The sequence below is a fragment of the Canis aureus genome, chromosome 26, assembly GCF_053574225.1.
Source record: "Canis aureus isolate CA01 chromosome 26, VMU_Caureus_v.1.0, whole genome shotgun sequence".
Lineage (NCBI taxonomy): Eukaryota > Metazoa > Chordata > Mammalia > Carnivora > Canidae > Canis > Canis aureus.
In genome coordinates, this window is record NC_135636.1 from 45,003,138 (window position 1) to 45,023,172 (window position 20,035).

The window sequence follows — 20,035 nt, forward strand, 5'->3', positions numbered from 1 at the left end:
CTCACTGCTGGACTCTCTCGTGGATCTGTGGCCAGCTGCTGGGTGCTCAAGGACGGCCTTCCTCCCGTGGCCGCTGGCTGTCCAGCTGGATAGTCTAGGAGTCCTCAGCTGGGACAGCCTATCTCCGGTCCCTGTGGTCCTTCGTCTTCCACGACAGTAGCCCAAAGTTCTTCACCTGATGATCTCAAAATCCCAAAGGGCAGTAAGAGTGCAATATACACAGTGCCCTGAGGCCTGGGCTCAGGGCCTGTGGCGTATCACTAGGGCTTGAAGATAATGCTAACAAAGTATTACCATTGGGAAAAACTGGTTTGGGCAAAACTAAATAATATAATCAGTAAATCAACTGAATCTGGCAGACATCAACCACAGAGGGTAAACACAGGAGAGAGGGGAGGATCACGAGATCTAGCAAAGCACTATTAGCACACAATAGTTGGGCCATACTTCACACTAAAACATGATTTGTTTTTTATCTGCAAGTCAAATTTAAATGAGAGCCTAAAGCCTTTCTTACTATTTTCCTGTAAGAAATAGAAATGAAAGCTCTAGGATTTTCCTTTGCCACCCAGTGGCTCACCTGGGACCAACAACCGTGTTGTCAACCATCCTCTCCACTTTGGAGACACACTATACACTGAACTTTTAGGGAAAGATCACCTCTTTCTCTCTCTCTCTTTTTTTTTTTTTTTAAGATTTTAAAAATTTATTTATTCATGAGAGACAGAGAGAGACAGAGAGAGAGAGGCAGAGACACAGGCAGAGGGAGAAGCAGGCTCCATGCAGGGAGCCCGATGCAGACTCGATCCCTGAACCCCAAGATCACGCCCCGGGTAGAAGGCAGGCGCCAAACCGCTGAGCCCCCCAGGGATCCCAAGACCACCTCTTACTGGGTTTTGTGTCTTCAGAGCTAATTATGAGCTTCTAATAGACTATATGACCGTGAGTAAGTGTTTAAATCTTCTGTTTCTGGGACGCCTGGGGGGCTCAGTGGTTGAACATCTGCCTTCGGCTCAGGTCCTGATCCCGGAGGTCCTGGGATCGAGTCCCACATTGGGCTCCTTGCAGGGAGCCTGCTTCTCCCTCTGCCTGTGTCTCTGCCTCTCTCTGCGTGTCTCATGAATAAATAAAATCTTTAAAACAAAAGAAAACAAAAATCTTCTGTTTCTCACTTTCCTCATCTGTGAAATAGAACTACTAGTAGTACCTGCCTTATAAAGCCACGTGAGGATCATATGTACAGTATATGTGAGATGCTTAGAGTGTCACACATGTGATTATATGCTATTTATTATTATTATTATTATTATTATTATCAATCTCCTTGTTATTGGCAATAATAGTTGGTCAAATTGTACTACAAGAAAAACTGTTAGAACTGCATAGTTTTCTTAAAAAGGAATATTAGGGGGTGCCTGGGTGACTCAGTCAGTGGAGTGTGCAACTCTTGATCATGGCTTGTGAGTTCGAGCCCCACGTTGGGTAGAGAGCACTTAAAAAAAAAAAAAGATAAAATTGTTGATCAAAGGATAAAACGAATGACCTGGTGAGTGAATGAATTCATGGTTGCTTTATGTAGCAGAAGATCTTGTCCATGTTTACGGGGCTTATTTCACTATTGCAGGTCGTTATTCCACTCAGAGCTGATTCTCCAGCGTCCTTCATCTGTGGGACTGAAGTCCAACCTCACCCGGGAGAACCACGCCCTTAAAGCATTTAGCACAACATACGCATAATAATAGCTAGCCAGGGAGCTTTTGCATTTTGCCAGGCCCAGGGCCCTGTTCTTTAAAAGTTATTCCAGTTTAAAGCTTGAGAACTCTTGGGTCAGCTGAGCTGGATTTTAATGTTTCATCTCCCTCTTTACTCCTGCACGAATTTGTGTGACTCGGTTGAACTGTTCTGGGCCTCCGTTTTCTCATCTGTAACCGGAGGGAGCCAACAGGGCCCATCTCACTGAGTTACTGTAATTCTAAGAATGGTCATGTTTGCGTAATATTTACTGGTAGTTATTAAGTGTCAGGCATGCTCTCATCCCTCACCATCGCCCCCAGAAATCCATCGAGGTAGGTAAATTAGGTCATAAAAAAATAGATCCCACCCAATGCAATAAAGCTACTCCACTTGGTGTGACGTAGGTGTGTGTGTGTGTGTGTGTGTGTGTGTGTGTGTGTGTATACACACTTCTACAAATATTTCCATTTTTTTAGATTCATCCATGGTGCAAAAATCTTTGTACGCCCCCGGTCAAGGGTGTAGTGGGAGGAAGAAGTAAACTAGTTGTGGATCAGTAGCAAACGGTAGTAGACTATAAAAAGTAAGGATTTTTTTTTCCCTTCTTTATAAAGCAAGGATGACTCACACATTATTATCCTTTTGAAGCACTCAGTTGTTCTTTGGGGAGGGACTATTTCCATGGTTGATACATTCCGGAAACAGAGTCTCCTCCCTCTGAAAATCCACGGCACATGGCCTAGGCTGGTCTGGCCACAGAAATTGTCGTCGTAGTCGATTCTGTCATCACCACCATTGGGGAACACGGTCTGGAAGCTTCCAGCATTTCGCTAGGTCTGCAGGAACTCAAGCAAACATTGAGGGCGTGCATCTGAAGCCGAGGGTACCTTCCTGTGAGCTGGGGGTCGACAATCCAGGAGGCAAGGCAGGCTAATGACCATGTCAGTAATTTTTCAACTGATTCTTGGGGTTGGCTGCAGAGGTAGCTTTAAAAGCTGAATCACAATGGCAGGAGACCTGGTGAATAGCAACGAGTGCTAGGAGGGAAAAAAAAAGTGGTGTTTACAAGCTCTGGGTCTTTGTAGCAGGCCTTCCACGAGGTGATGCTGTGCTGCCCCAGGGGGAGGTGCAGAGGTGAGCCTCTGTGGGGCCGCGTGGGGCCTGTTTATATAGTAAGTGTGAACTGTTCTGACCTCAGGGAATCGCAACCCGGGTGATCCCTCAATCTGGGGTCCCTGCTATTTATTACTCAATTGAGAAAGTTACTTATTCAGCTTTTATATGGATAGCTCTTTGCTTTTCTCATTCCCACTCTGCACTAAGTTGTCTCTCTGCCTGATGCATTCCTAATTCTTTGGGAAAGAGATTTTTATTGCTTAAAACCACCTGTGTTCCGCTTGAAAGAAAAGTACACAGAGAATAACAATCGTGAACCTTCTACCGTGTAGAAAAGGGCTCTCTCGATATCTCGGGAGCGTCATTCTTGACTTTTCTGACACCCGACAGTAATTTTATGTGAATTCTGTGCTGTGCATCCTAGACCCTTTTTTTGCAGTAATAAACATAGGTAGACATTATTTTTGTTGATGGCCCCCAATATTCTACTGTGTGGCTTTGTCGTAGTTTATGTGGCCCTTTGTCTGCTTTTGAGGGACCTTCCGGTTGTTTGCAACTTGTAATCATTCTAAATTGGGGTTTGTTCAAACACCCTTGGTTGTTTTTTTTTTTTTTTTTTTAAACACCCTTGTGTAAGTAGCTTTTCACACTTGAGAGATGTTTTCCTTACGGTGAATCTCTAAAGGCTAAAATATCTGTATCAAAGAGTACCTATATCTTATATTTGCCTCCATATTGCCAAATTGCCTTCCAGAGAGGTTACACCAAATGACCCCCACTCCAAATGTTCAAGAAATTGCTTCTTTTGATACCTGCAATTTTTAAACCATTTATAAGACCACTCTCAATCTTCACTTTAATGTATTACTATCCCTAGGGAAAAAGGTTAGTTCTGTTGTAAAGTGGATCCCTTCCAAGGGGGAAAAATGCCTATAATACAGAAACCAGTTAATTTTCCATTTTGTCCACATAATGCCAAAAGATAAGCGTGAACATCCCTTTCAGGGAATTAAGTGTCTCAAGCAGCACAGAGATCAATCTGAGCCCAGTACTGTAACACAAACACAAACGACACACAGTTCCCTCTTTTCCAAGAGTTCCAAGGCTTGGGAAATCCTAAGTGAATGTCTTTAAATAGATATGAATCTATTACATCAAAGATTTAATTATTTCATGTACAATGAGCAACTTGCTAATGTAAGAGAGAATGCCATCTTCTAAGCCTGCTTTTATATAACCTTCTTGGAATTATTGACTGGGTATGTTAAAAAAAAAGGATTTCTAATGCTGGGTTTCCCTTTAGACAAGAGCACTCTATACAATGCCTCATTCCTGGCATCTTGTAACTATTCAGTAAAACCTAGTTGAATGGATACAAGGCATATGGCAAAGTTAGGAAATATCATCTTATCAGTCAGCATCTATCTAATCAGCCAGAGTTATTCAGGAGCTATTAATAGGTAACCAAAGGGTGTAAGTATATGCTCTGAGCAATCCTTCATGAATTCTCATGTTTTCCAGAAGTGGTGACAGCAAACTGGTGGCCAAGAGCCCACACACATTTTATTTTATTTTTATTTTTATTTTTATTTTTATTTTTTTTTCCCCAGGGAGTATTTAAACATTTTGAAATAGTTGCCAACATTTTTCAAGTAACCTTTACATAAAAATCTGGATTTCTGGCTTTTCTCAACCAAATGGGAGCTCCGGCCACACCAAGTCTGAACGCATAGCACCATGGCCATAGAGGGCCAGGGCTGAGGAAGGGCGACCCCTTCTTCCAGACTGCCACAGCCCCACCTGGCTGCCTGGCTCACCTCCCTCTCTACCTGCCTGGTCTCTGGGTGCATCTTGATTTTGCCACACCCCCCTTTTTTTTCCCTTTAAGTTCAGAATGTGTTCCTTGGAGATCTTCTTATCTTAGATCGTTACCCCAATTCAAAGAAATTTGCTTGCTCTCCCTCTCCCTTATTTTTAAGACCATGCTATTTCTGAGCTTTCCTTCCTCTGTAGCTTGTATTTGGTTCTTTGTCTTCACCAGACTAGCAGGGACAACTCTCTAGAGAGACTGTCTCTCAGCAAACTCTCTACTGTAGGTTGGTGACAATCAAAGACATTGGAATACTTTCTCCCGGGCACATGGGGTGGGGGAGGGGGAGATTCCAAGAAAGGAAAAGACACAAGATTATGGAGGGTTATGGCTCTACCTTCCTGTTCTTGGCCAATCCTGGTTGTCAGACAAACCCCAGCAAGACATTTACTTGAAATATTTATTTTGAGGTGGGGGAGGGGGGAATCTTGATTCTACTCTGCTTTGAGAAAAAAAAAGGCTGTTGACCCTTTATGATATAATTAGACATCAAAATACAGAGAAACATTCTTAATACTTTGCTATTAGAAAAGCAGACATTTTAGACATCGCAGATCACATACAAGATAAACACACACAAGTGCCCATCCCCCTCCTCCCTTAATAACGTAAGAATAAAATGCCAAACTTCTATTACCAATCTGTGGATCGCCTAAATCGACTTTATTTTTTCCTCCAACAATAGGTGTTTTTGGTGTCAGTGTACATTTTTTCTACCAAAATGCCTCCTGTCCCCAAACTATTAATTTTGTTTTTATGAATAATACAGTATGCCCCGGTTATTATTTAGTTTGATTGTATGCTGGCCTCATGCTCTGCATTTTAATTTAAGTGTAACTGCTCAGGAAAAATGCAAATCTCTTCTATTCAAATTCAAAAGAAAATAAATGGATTTTTTATGGCCTAAAGGATCTATTCATTACCAAATCATTTATCTTTTCAGAAGGAACAGTTTATATATCCAATATGCTCTAGTGCTGTCTTTATTTTCTTCATTTTTTCTCCTTTGATAAATACGCTCGCTCTTTCAAATCTCCCTTGAATCTCTGCCGATAGGGGCAGCTTATAGCCTACTGAACAAGAATATAATTAATAGCATCAAGCAGCAAGCAAAGATTGCATAAGAAAGCTCAAACATATTGGATATTTAAAAACAACAACAACAACAACAACAATAAATCCAAAACTTGGATTGCAATGTTAAAAAACAGAACAGAACAGAAAGAATGATACAAGCCCGGTCTTGTCAAAGTAAAATGACATAAAGGGGAGAGAAAAGACAGAAGTACGAGTGTCTTTCACAGGCTCGTATTTGTGAGTTGTCTTGCTCGTAGCCTTAAGAGCTGGGAACACTCAGGTCCCAACCATGTGCTCTGATTTTGCTTCTAACATTATCTGCTATTAGAAGTTGGGCATTTTGAGTGCCAGCCTGTTTTTTGTTTTTTTGTTTTTGTTTTTGTTTTGTTTTGTTTTTACTTGAACACCGGTTTATGTTTAGATCTCGATTAGAGAAACCAGTTTAGAGAGTGTGGCTTCTGGGATGGGGGGTGGGGGGGGACAGACTATAAAGACAGCTGTGATACACAAAGCAATTTCCGCTAAATACCTTTCATCGCAGCAGCTCCAGAGGGCTCCAGTGATTTCCTCCTGAATTAGGAAGGCCCTTCAGGGAGAAATAGTAATGCCAGGTAGGAGTTGGTGGCCTTTCTCTTTTCTTAGACATTTGCCTTGCTAAAAAATCATATGATGGCCTGCGTTAAAGTTACGCAGGCTGTTGACTTTGCCCATTCATGTTTATGCATTCAATCGGATTTCAGGGCGAACTGAATGGATTTCTTTGTTCGGACCAGATTAAGTCCAGATAGATAATCTAGGTTGGTTATGGCTAGATTGTTCAAATAATGCTAATTACGGTGCTTACACTACAATGGCAGATTTCAATTTTCCTTCTGAAGAAGGGGAAAATCCTCTGCCAGGCTCAAAAATGTGTAGTCACTCTAACTTGCTGCCGGAAGGCCAATTTAAAGACGGGTTTTCAGAGAATTGTTTACCTTGAGATTCTTAAACACCAGCCGTGCTTCCAAACACGCGGCCTGGGTAAGGGCTGGGTAGTAATCCTGGGGGGCAGGGGGGCCCTGGCTTATGCAGAGTTTTAGGCAGAGTTGTGATCTCACACCAGTGTGCATGCTGCTATTTTTCAGATGCTCTCAGGAGGGGAAGGAGCAAGGGGGACCTCCCTGGCCATCGAGGGCCCCTTTGGGCTGAAGGCTTCCCAAAATAAAATTAGAGTCGCAGAGAGCTGAAGGAAGGATCTCTGGGGGAAGGACAGGTTGAGCTGGTGCTAGCAGGCCAGAGACAGAGCAATCCAGAGACCATCTGATAACTAACTCCTTCAGAGACCAAAATAATCCGGGCTTCCTTAAGTGCTTCTGCTAAGCGTCCTGTGTGTGTGTGTGTGTGTGTGTGTGTGTGTGTGTGTTTTATAAGGAAAAATTATGGGGTTAGGATGGGAAGGGAAATGAGAGGATGTAGAAACAGAAGGTTTACTGAGGCTACTTCACTTCTTTCTGGATGCTAGGGCTTGGTTCTTGGCTCTAGTTGTGTCCTTCATTTTGTGATTTATTTGGGAAATTCCTGAGGTGGGAGCAAAGTGATAGATGAAGCTCTTGGCACCAGAAACCAAAACAAATAACGCGCTGGAATATATTTAGCAGGTGATAATGCAGAAAACAGAAAAATAGATGGAGGATCTATTTAATCATAATCGTAAAGGATTTAATCGTAAAAAGAAATAACTATTGCCGTGCTGACTCCAAAGTGATAAAATGCTGAATGCAAGGCACAGATTATTTAGGGAATGTGTGTAGAGTTTTTCTACATAAATCACCTATCACTCAGGGTCTGGGCAACTAGATGAGGTGAATAGACGAAAACAGCACCTTCTTGAGGAAGGAAAGAAAAGGCATGAGAATCACCATGCCAAGGACGTTTCTGTTAAGAGACATTAAATGGACAATTAGCAGCATTTGTAAAAGACTTTTAAATAAAATAAGGGTACTGTATCAATGCTGATTTCATGATTTAGATGATTGTCCTCTGATTATGTAAGAGAATGCTATTTTTTAAAAAGATTTTATTTATTTATTCATGAGAGACACAGAGAGAAGCAGAGACACAGGCAGAGGGAGAAGCAGACTTTCCATGGGGAGCCTGATGCAGGACTCGATCCCAGGACCCTGGGATCATGCCCTGAGCCAAGGGTAGACACTCAACCACTGAGCCACCCAGGTGCCCCAAGGATACTATTTTTATTTTATTTTTTTGAGAATACTATTTTTAAACAAACAAAAATATACACTAAAAAGGGGATAACAAAATTGGGAATGTGGAAAGAGAGCTAACTTTTGCTTGCTACCGCATTGCCAGGAATTGTCCGTGACTTGGCGCTCCTGTGATTTCAGACAAGATAATAATTTTGGAAGAAAAAGTGAACTCTTCAATAGTTGGGCTGACCAGGTCTATCGTTTAAGTTCCTGGGCATATTAATTAAGCACTTGCCTTTCACTTCCATTCCCTCAGCTGTAAGGCTGGTTTAATAATAACTCATTCCATCTACAGCCGACCCTTGAACAGCACAGTGTGGCGTGCCCATGCTCCACGCAGCCAAAAGTCCATAACTACCTTTTTTTTTTTTTCTTAAGCAAGCTCTGCACTGCCCAATGTGGGGCTCGAACTCACAACTCCAAGATCAAGAGTCATCATGTGCTCTCCTGACTGAGCCAGCCAGGCTCCCCATGAATAACTTTTGACTCCCACAAAACATAACTACAATTGGGCTACTGTTGACCAGAAGTTTAACTGATAACACACGTTTTGTATGTTATATGGATTATATATATATAATATATATATATAACAGTATTTTACCTATAACAATGTATGTTATATATATTTATATATATAAACATATATTTACATATATATTTATATATAAACATATATATAAACATATATTTATTTATATATATAACAGTATTTTATATATATGTATATATATGTAACAGTATTTTAACAGTATTTTACTGTATTTTAACAGTAAAGTAAGCTAGAGAAAAATGTTATAAATGTTAATGTCATTATGAAAATCTTAAGTGAAAATATATTTATAGCATTGTACTGTAAATATATATATATTTATTATACCATATATATATATATATAAAATCCATATGTAAGTGGACCCGCACAGTTCAAACCTGTGTTATTCAAGGGTCAACTGTAGTTGTTGCAAGGATTCAAGGAGAAATGTACAGAGCATTCAGCTAGCACCCAGCTCCAAGGCAGGTATCAGAAGTTATCTGGTAGATGGTCACGATTATGCTTAAAATTATTTCTATAGCTGCTGTTTTGCTGAGTTGGCTTTTGTGTGTTTGGCAATAACTTAAAAATAGAATGGCTTGCCTGTAAATGCATGTGCCTGGAAAATGTTCGTGTGCTTTAGAAAACACACTGTGTGTGTTAATTCTTACCAAGATAAGCACCTTTGCAATTACATGGAGGTTATATTCTTTCCTTGTGGAAAAATATTTTATGAAAAGCATAATTAACTTGGGCTTGGAGGAATAAGCTATGTTAGTAATAGGGAGGGGGGGGCTCCTGGCTGGCTCGGTGGGAAGAGTGCCTGACTCTTGATCTTGGGGTCGTGAGTTCAAGCCCCACCTTGGGTGCAGAGCTTACTTATAAGAAACAGTGGGGGAAAAAAAAAAAGGAACAGTGGAGGAGGCATATGTCCACAAACACACACTTCATAGTAATGCAGCAACAGTAGCTCTTGTGGGCCGAGCGGAGCCTGGCTTCCTGGCCCTTCTGCTCTAATGCTTCAGGAGGGGTGAGTTCCGCAGGTTCTGTGACTTTCACAGCTTCAACTACTTTTTCACAATCTAGATTTTGGGGATGATGAGAAGGAGAAAAGAGCATCACAAATATAATTTTAGCCATTACTTTTTTGTTTGCTTGCTCGCTTTCTATTTCTTTTTCTTTTATTCACTTATTTATTTTTTTTGCTTTCTTCCTTTTGACCAGAGGAGAGAACAAGAAAGGGCCCATGACCACCATTGTAAGGTAGAACAGGGACAGGTCTCCACAACCCTCTGCCCAGAAGTGTCAGTGTTTTCGGTTGTTTGTCGTAAGCAGCAGACACATTTGCTGAACATCTACTTATCTACTTGCCAATGCACTCCAGTGTCATTTGAGGACAGGAGTGTCACCATGTCCCTTTCTGCACCGTGCGCATCTCTGCAGAAGCCGTCAACTGTACTTGAAGCAATTGGAGTATCAGATGATATGGAAAGGCATGCTCTGAGAGGGACAGATAAGGCCTGGGGGGGGGGGGGGCCTGTTCCGCAGGCACAGGGCTGATTGCAAAAGGCTGAAAAGGTCAGAAGTGTCAGGAGAACTAACCAATGATATTATCAGCAGTGGCTCTGTGAGGAGCGTGAACTTTAGATTCACCGCCCTATGCAAGAGTCCTGATGACCATCGTTTACAAGCTCTGTGACCTTGAGCCGGCTGGTTAGGGTTTGAGAGCCTTAGTTTTCTGATCTGCAGAATGGGGCGATGATGGCATCTGCCTAAGCGGTGACAGAAGGATTAAATGGGAAAATGCATGTAGGACACCCTGGAGAAAGGACCGCCACTATCTATTATTACAGGTTGTTTAACAGCTTTGGAGAATGCATGGAGAGGGGAGCCAGGATGTCACCGTTCCCCGGGGTAGATTGAAGGCTGCAAGCTGCTGACCCAGGAGGCCCTACTGCATTTGCAGATACGTGTTTGCTGCACTGAGTATCTAAACATTTTTGGAATGAGGCGGGCTCACATACCCATTCAGACATTCCCTGGAAAAATAGGAAAATCAGGCACCTCTCGGTTCACATTCCTCCACAGGCAACAATAGCCAAGGAACAGACTTGACTTTGATCGGCATGAACTTTGCTAGGATCTATTCTCCTTCAGGATCTTCCCTGATTCCTTTTTTTTTTTTTTTTTTTTTTAAGATTTTATTTATTCATGAGAGACAGAGAGAGAGAGAGAGAGGCAGAGACACAGGCGGAGGGAGAAGCAGGCTCCATGCAGGGAGCCTGATGTGGGACTCGATCCTAAGACCCCAGGATCACACCCCTGGCTGAAGGTGGCCCTAAACTGCTGCTCCACCGGGGCTGCCCTCCTCGATTCCTTTTAGCTCTTGAATTAACTTCTTTCTATAATCCTTGCATTGAAGGGGATTGATGTGAACACTAGATGATACTGTATTACCCAGCCATAAAAAAAAAAAAAAAAAAAAAGAATGCAATCTTGCCACTTGTAACGACACAGATAGTGCTAGTATCATGCTGAGCAAAATAAGTCAGGAGAAAAGAGAAATACCAGATGATTTTCCTCATAGGTGGAATTTAAGAAACAAAACAAATGAGCAAAGGTGGGGGGGAAAGGGAGGAAGAGACAAACCAGGAACCAGACCCTCAACTATAGAGAACCCACTGCAGGTCCCCAGAGGGGAGGTGGGTGGGTGGAGGGGAAACAGGTGATGGGGATGAAGGAGGGCACTTGTCATGAGCACCGGGTGATGGATGGAAGTGTTGAATCACTATATTGATCACCTGAAACTGCTATTACTCTGTATGTTAAGTAAATAGAATTTAAAAAAAAAAACAATTTTTTTGGATACCAATGTAGAATTTCTGGCATTACTAGGAACACATTTTAGTGGGGCGCTGAGGGGTCTTCTTCAGCATCCTGCAGGACAGGGAGCAGATTTTTTCAAACTCCAGTTATGTATCAGAATCCCCTGGAGGGCTCGTTAAAGTGCAGGTCGCTGGACCCCACCCCCAGAGTTTCAGATTCAGTAAATCTGGGGTGGGGCTGAGATTTTGCGTTTCTCTCAAGTTCTAGAGTGATGCTGATGCCGCTGGCCTGGGATCCACACTTGGAGATCCAGAGACCTGTGAAGTGCATATCTTTACATTGCTTTAATTGCAACAATATTATTTACTTAATTTAGGGCGCCTGAGTGGCTCAGGGGTTGAGATCTGCCTTTGGCTCAGGGTGTGATCCTGGGGTCCTGGGATGGAGTCCTGCATCGAGCTCTGTGCATGGAGCCTGCTTCTCCCTCTGCCTGTGTCTCTGCTTCTCTGTGTCTCTCATGAATAAATAAAATCTTAAAATTTTTTTTCCTTATTTTAAAATAAAATGCATACACTGTGGGAAGGTATAGAGTAAAAAGTGACCCTCTATAGTTTTCCTAGTAAGTTATTACTACAGTCAGTAGTTAATTTCTACCCTTCAAGAAGAATTAAAGAAAGAAGTTAATTTTAAAATTAATCATTTGTGTCTTTACAAACCGATGTGATAAAGGCCATAATACAGTTTAAGAGCTGTGAGGTTTTATTTTTCTTCTCTAGACTGGCTTGAAGTCATAATAAATTATGTGAACATGTGAAGGCCTGAGGAAAGGTAAAATGAACGCCGGTGTAGACTGGGGCTCACCCCATACCTGTGCTCAGCGATGGGCCCCATTTAACTGCCACAGCAGCTCAGTGTGGGAGGCTTCGCAGGGCAAGTGACTCATATAAGGTCACACATCTAGAGACAGTGGAATTGGAATTTGAACAGAGCAACCTTCGTAATCAAGCTACACGTTCCCCTACCCACTACCCATTCTCCTACCTACCTTTTCTAGGTGGCATTTACTGCTTGTTCATTAGATGCTGGACACGGTGCTGACCATGGAGGAGCAGAGGGATCTCAGGGATATAAAACCCGGCAGAGTCCCGACTCCCTGTTCTTGTGGTCATGGATTTTCCTACCGACTGTTTCCCCATGGAAAGACACACAGACAGCACATTTGGGGCACAACTTCAGGGGGTTCACAGACATCCCAAACGTTTGCTTATGAGTTTCCTCACCTCCCAGTCTAGGGACACTTGATCTTGTGAAATAATGCCCAAGTTTTGCCCCGGAGGGCTCACGGGGTGATGTGACTCATGCATGAGACTTAGCTGAGGCATGGTTTAGTGTTTTATACTATTCGAATGAACATTTGGGCTCCACATTCTATCTCTAAAAGCTCCATGGAGCTTTTGACACAGGGCTGGCGTCAGGGGCGTGTGTCCTGGGCAGGTGCACATGCCTTTGCCCTCAGAAGGGCCCCACGTTTGAGGCTCTGCTATTGCCATCTTGAGATTCTTAATAATTTTGGAACAAGGGGCCTCACATTTTCATTTCACATCGGTCCCTGCAAATTATGCAGCTGGTCCTTATTAGATGTTGTGGCACCCACGAGAGACCCTCCCCTCCCCAGAGGCCCGAATACTTGAAAATAAATAATTCCTGGGGCAGCTACTAATTCATTTCACTGTCACAGCGGCCCAGTGTGATGGGTTCTAGTTTTACCCCCATTTTGCAGGTGAGGGAAGCATTTTGCAAAGGCACCCAGTCCTTGAAATAGTTAGTGTGTAGTGATTAGTGAGCCTCGTTAGTGAGTAATGAGTCTAGAATTTGGCCTATTTGTATAAATTCCCCATCTATTTTAAACATGAAAAGTTGAATCTCTGGGGACCTTGCCCAGCTGTACAGATATTTTCTTTCTGAAAACATTGAGTTATTGTCTTGCATGTCCTAGAGCTAATTCAGGAGGCATTTTGATCTTGGTTCAGCTACCAATCATGCCAGCACCCAGCTCCCAGTGATAATGGAGGTGACTCGAATTCCCCCAGTTGAGCTAGACTGTGTCTGCAGAGAGCTCTCCAGCCTACACAGGATGGCTGTGATGTGTCCGGTGGGGGCAGGGAGGAGAGGGCGGCCTGTGGTTTCTCACACCTGGAAGCAGGTGGCCTGTGGGTGAGGACGCTGTCATCCCAGGGGCAGCGCTCAGAGGGCCTCTAATTCATGGCAAGTTCTGTGAGGAAGCTGGCAAATCAGGCCACAAGTCAGACATTCAGATTTCACCTTCAAAGCTATTCGACCCAAGCCAGTTCACGGCCAGGATATCTGTGCGCTGCTGAATTGTGATTATTGAAAAACAAAATGGATTGCTAACTCAAAAGAGAACTGAAAGTTTTCTATTTTTGTACTGAAAAAAAAAAAATCTGGTGCCGTTAAATGCTAAAATACTACATTTCCTAATTAGTCTTCTCTAATAAAATACTTCTCACCTTTCTCTGTGCCAGATGGTATAACTGTTCCCATAACTATCTGATTAGGAAGGAAAGAAGTGTTTTGAAACTATATTATTATAATATTAGAATTAAAATTAAACTTGTCACGCCATGCTATTGCCTATGGCATTTTGACCTTTCTCATTATACCGGTTTATGAGTTTTTTTTTTCCCTTTCTGTGGGAAAACCCTGTGGCCTGCCCTTCTTTCTCTTCTTTCTTTCCTCCCTCCCTCCTTCTTTCTCTCTTTTAAAATAAATCCAATTAGCTTCTCATTTTTGTATGTTATGTGATTACTCCATTATTTTGGGCATGAGCTGACTTCCTCTCATGAATAACTCTGTGACTGGCACTGTGAACGCTGAGCCAATGAAAACTCAGGTTGAAAAATGATTCATTCGTTCTTAACATTTATTGAGGTCCTGTGCTAAGAACTTTATTATTAAAAAAATTTTTTTTTTAAAGTAAACTCTATGCCCAATGTGAGGCTTCAACTCAGGATCCTGAGATCAAGAGTGGAATGCGGTAGGGATTGACCCAGCCAGGTGCCCCCTGTGCTAAGAAGTTTAAATGGATTATTTTATTTAATCCTCACAGCCACGCAAAGAGATGATATTATCATCCTTGGATTATCCATGAGAAAAACCCAGAGAAGTTAAATACATTATCCAAGGTCACACAGCTATTAAATGATGGTGCTGGATGTAAAACTAGATCAATGACTTACGAAGCTCATGTGCTCTACTTGATGATTAAAATTCTTTTTTTTTTTTTTAAATTGACAAATTTAATAAATAGAAAATCAATTTTAGTTTTCATTTTTATTTTTAAAAAGACTTTATTTTTGGCAGCCCGGGTGGCTCAGTGGTTTAGTGCCGCCTTCGGCCTGGGGCGTGATTCTGGAGTCCTGGGATCGAGTCCTATGTCGGGCTCATGCTTCTCCCTCTGCCTGTGTCTCTGCCTCTCTCTCTGTGTGCCTCTCATGAATAAATAAATAAAATCTTAAAAAAAAAAGACTTCATTTATTATTTTTTTTAAAGACTTTGAGAGGGAGAGGGAGCGAGTGAGAGAGACGGTGTGAGCCAGAGAGCAGGGAGAGGGGGAAACAGACTCCCCGCTGAGCAGGGAAGCTGACATGGGATTCCATCCCAGGACCCTGGGATCATGAACTGAGCCAAAGGCAGATGCTTAACCGATTGAGCCTCCCAGGTGCCCTAAAAGTAGTTTTAGATTCACAGCAAAATTGAGTCGAAGGTTCAGAGATGTCCCATCTATCTCTGGACTGTGCAGTCTTGCCCACCATCAATATCCCACACCAGATTGGTACATTTGCCACAAATGACAAACCTATGTGGACATATCATTGTCCATAGTGTCCATACTTTACATTAGGGCTCACTTGTGGTGCGGTACATCCCGTGGGTTTGGACAGATGTGTACTGATATGCATCCTTCACTCTGATATTGTGCAGGGCATTTTCACAGCCCTAGAAATCCTCTGCGTCCTGCCTCGTCTTCCTCTATACCACATCTGTTTTTTTTTTTTTTTTTTTTAATAAAAGATTTTTTGAAAGTCCTAGATTTCTGGCTCCAAAAAATTTTATACTTGTTGACATTGAGAAAAGAAATGAACTTTCAAGAGGGAAATGGAAGATGAAATTCAGAATGAAGAGATAAGGAAGAAAAAAGTATGTGAGGAAAGTCATGGAGGTGAGCTTGTGTAGATGTCTAGTTAATGGCAGGTAGTTTCTGAAATTAAGACATAGTTTATAAACAGGTTACAAAAGGTCTTAAATGGGATCCCTGGGTGGCTCCGTGGTTTAGCCCCTGCCTTTGGCCCAGGGTGTGATCCTGGAGACCCTGGATCGAGTCCCATGTCAGGCTCCCTGCATGGAGCCTGCTTCTTCCTCTGTCTGTGTCTCTGCCTCCTTCTCTCTCTCTCTCTCATGAATAAATAAATAAATAAATAAATAAATAAATAAATATCTTAAAAAAAACAAAAACAAAAGATCTTAAATAAAACAAGATTTGAGAAGCAGCCAATGAAGGTTTTTAAACACAGATGTAGCATGATTCAATTTATTTTAGGTAGAATCACTTAGGGATTTACTATTAACTGTTTACATATTTGCATTGACTATTTACTATGCCAGCCACATAGTAAAGTAATTTGGGAAAATAGTGATGAGTCAAAATAGACATGATGTCTTTGGTAAGCAGCCTCTAAGATGGCTCTAGTGACCATCCCCTCGCCCACTTCCTGGTATTTGCACCTTGAGGTGTGGGCAGAACCCAGTGACTCAGTTTTAATAAATAGAATATGACAAAGGTGAGGGGATGTCATCCCAGAGGTTAAGTTACACAAAGTCTGTCTTCCCTCTTGCTTGCTGTCTCTTGGTCTTTCTCACGTGTGTGCTTGCTCTTAGGGAATCCAGCTGCCATATTGTGAGCTGCCCTTTGGAGAGGCCCACTTGGCAGGAACTGAGCAAGGTCTCTAGCCAACAGCCAGAGAAAAACTGTGTCCCTTACTCCAACAGCCTATGAGGAATGAATACTGTGAACAACCATGTGAATGGGCTGGAAGTGTGTCCTTCTCCATTTGAACCTTCATATGAGGTTGCATCTCCAGCCAACACTTTGTGCCTTGAGCAAGATGCATCCACTTAAACTACATCTAGATTCCTAACTCACTGCAATACCAACTGCAATAATAACCATTTTTGAAGTGGCTGTGTTTGGGGATAATGTGTTGTTCAGTAATGGATGACTAATACAGTCACTGTCCTCATGGAAATTACAGCCTAGTGGGGAAAAAAGATGTCCACTAAATATGATATCAACTGGTGTGACATTGCAGCTGTGCCAGGTGCAGTGGGGGAGAGCTGCATGGACTTGCAAGGCTACACCATGAAGCAGCCTAATGTTGTGTCTGAGGGGCCAGTGAGGCCTCTTTTGGTAAACAATAGTGAGAATGGGATTTGAAGAGTATACTGCGTCAACTGGGCAGTCTGGGATGGGAAGAGCAGTTTTGGCAGCAGGAACAAGTACATGCATATGCCTCATGAAAGGAGGAAGCCTGAAGTATGTGGAGAGCTGAATAGATACCTGAGGCTACCGTCCTGAAGCATTTGGAGTTGATGGTAGGGGCTAGATCCCAAAGCATCTCATAGGTCAAGTAAAGGAGTTTGGTCTTTATTTTCAGCCCAAGGAGAAGGGTTCTAGCAGGGAAGCAGCATGCTCAGATGTTCAATTTGGTTTGATTTGATTAGATTAAGATTTTATTTATTTATTCATGAGAGACACACAGAGACAGGCAGAGAGACAGGCAGAGGGAGAAGCAGGCTCCATGCAGGGATCCCAATGTGGGACTTGATCCCAGGATCCTGGGATCATGACCTGAGCTGAAGGTAGACACTCAATCACTGAGCCACCCAGGTGGGAGAAGAAGAAGACTAGTGGACAGTCTTGAGAAATTTCTAGGCAGTAAAATTGGTAGGACTTGATGGTTTGGACAAGGGAGGGTGAGGAGGTAGTCGTCAAGACTGACTCATAATGTTTTTAACTCAGGAGAAGCAGGAAGAAGGGGAAATGTTCAATTATTTAGGTAAGAGGTCATGAAGATGCCAAGGCATTGACAGTAGGACAAGCAGAAAGATCCCCAGGGCATTGTAGAAAAAAAAAATCAATAGGCTTTCATAGCTGATTGGCTGTGGGGCAAAGGTCTCCTGGGAGAAGAAAGACTCTAGAAGGCCATCAGCCCCACCTGTTTCTGTTGTCTCTGTCTTAAATATGCAGAGTGTGATGATGAATATGTATTACATGAAATACCCTCAAATCTGTCCATTTTATACAGAAGGGAGCAGGTCTGTGAATGGTTAGAGGAAGCAGCACGAAAAGAGAATCATAAAGTTTTTCAGTTTCAACAAAGTATGATTATTTAAGCCAAAGGAAAAAAATTCTATTTTAATGGATCCATTAGACACGCTTTGGGATTTACTGCAGCCATAGAAACTGACCTGGATGCACTAGATGGTAGGAAACCATGTTCCTATTTGGACAGGGTTGTGCTGATTCTAAAGTATAGAACCATTAGTCCCAATATATTTGGATGGAATGATTTTGATTTGGGGGGGACTCATTTGTGGCCATTGCAAACTAGATACGGTTCCATGTATAGAAGATCAAAGAATACATACATATAAACATACATATGCACATACATGTATTTAGTATATAATATATCAATATTTTATATAACATGTCATTACTATAATATTATATATAAATAAATGGCAGATGTAAGTAATATTTTAAATAAATTATATTAACTTATAATTTGGCTTATTATTTAAAATGTATTTAAAATAAGAAGTAAATAAATAATTTATTGATAAATAATAAAGTAATTATAAAGCAATTATTTATTTATCAACAAATTATTTTAATTTATATTTTGATGTATTTATCCATGTAGGGTATAATTATATTGTAATTATATATGTAATATTGTAATATATATTATTACATATATACATGTAATATATATGTACAATAATATATTATTGTAAATATAATAATACATATAATTACATATATACATATACAATAGAATATAATTATATTGTAATTATATATGTAGTATATGTAATATATATTACATATATTATTTATATTATTTATAGTCTTCAAATCTTTAGTGAATCTTTAGTAATCATTCAACCTATTTGACATCTGCGAGTGGGTTAGTGTCATACACTGCACCATGGTATCAGGTGTCACGCTGTCAGACACTGAGGCCTGGAGAATAATGTCATCCATCCACAAAAACCTTCGATTTGGTCAAGATTAAAAACTTAACATTTTTGCACAGATACATTTAGGCAAAGAGGTCTGCATTTCAACTCTCCCCTCTACATTGTTGTTCAAACTGATTAGGCTCGTAAATAGTTGGGCGACTTTAACAACAAATAAAGGCCTGTCATCCCATGTTTGGGGTGGGAAAGATTACAGAGCAGGACGGCAAGGGCAACCGTCTCCCAAATGATCTCTCTGCTTCACTCTTCCTCCCACGATCCGTTCTCAACAGGGTGGTCTGGGTGTGCTTTTCAGAAAGTAAATCACATCTGGTCACTCTGTCTTCAAAGCTTCTACAGTTGCTTCCCATCTGACTTGAAAGGAAATCCTTACAACAGCCTTGGAACCTAGGTGAACAGGACCTCTGACTGCCTCTCTCTTTCCATCTCTTGCCTTGCTCATCCCTTGCTCATGATCAAACCACACCAGCTTTCTTTTTTTTTTTTTTTAAGATTTTGTTTATTTATTCATGAGAGACAGAGACAGATACAGATACAGAGACAGAGAGGCAGAGACACAGGCAGAGGGAGAAGCAGGCTCCATGCAGGGAGCCCGATGTGGGACTCGATCCTGGGTCTCCAGGATCACACCCTGGGCTGAAGGCAGCCCTAAACCGCTGAGCCACCGGGACTGCCCACCAGCTTTATTTCTAAACCTGTACCACATCAAACCTGGCTCTGCCACAGGGCCTTTGCAATTGCTATTCCCTCTGCCAGGAACATACTTTCCCCGGAGTTTCTTGTGTCTGGCTTCTTTTCCTCATTCAAGTCTACATACAAATGGTACCTCAGTTGAAGGCTTTCCCGTCCTCCTCTGGCCCTGTCTTCCGTTATGCTGACTTACCATAGGAGCACTTTTATGAGTTTCTGAAATTATCTTATGTATAATGTAATCTTAATTATTAATTATATTATTTATGTATTAACGGTTTTTGGCTGTCTCTCTCAGTTAGGTGCCACCTCCATGAGGGCAGTATCCTTTTCAGTGCCGTTCATTGATGTATCTCCAGATTCTTTTTTTTTTTTTAAGATTTTATTTATTTATTCATGAGAGACACAGAGAGAGAGGGGCAGAGACATAGGCAGAGGGGAAGCAGGCTCCCCACAGGGAGCCCCAATGTGGGACGCCATCCCAGGACCCCGGGATCATGCCCTGAGCCAAAGGCAGATGCTCAACCACTGAGTCACCCAGGTGTCCCTATAGCTCCAGATTCTTATGACACTAGGCACTTAGTAGGTGTCAAAAAT

At 41.8% G+C, this 20,035-nt stretch overlaps 1 long non-coding RNA gene across 3 annotated transcripts in view; it reads left to right on the forward strand.

Annotated features, from left to right (window-relative positions):
* The first annotated feature begins 6,323 nt into the window (after positions 1 to 6,323).
* LOC144298544 (uncharacterized) overlaps positions 6,324 to 20,035 on the forward strand; it is a 44,318-nt gene continuing 30,606 nt past the window's right edge. For all 3 annotated transcript variants that reach the window (XR_013365476.1, XR_013365478.1, XR_013365477.1), the window contains exon 1: positions 6,324 to 6,408. This is a non-coding gene — a long non-coding RNA (uncharacterized LOC144298544). The remainder of the gene's footprint in view (positions 6,409 to 20,035) is intronic.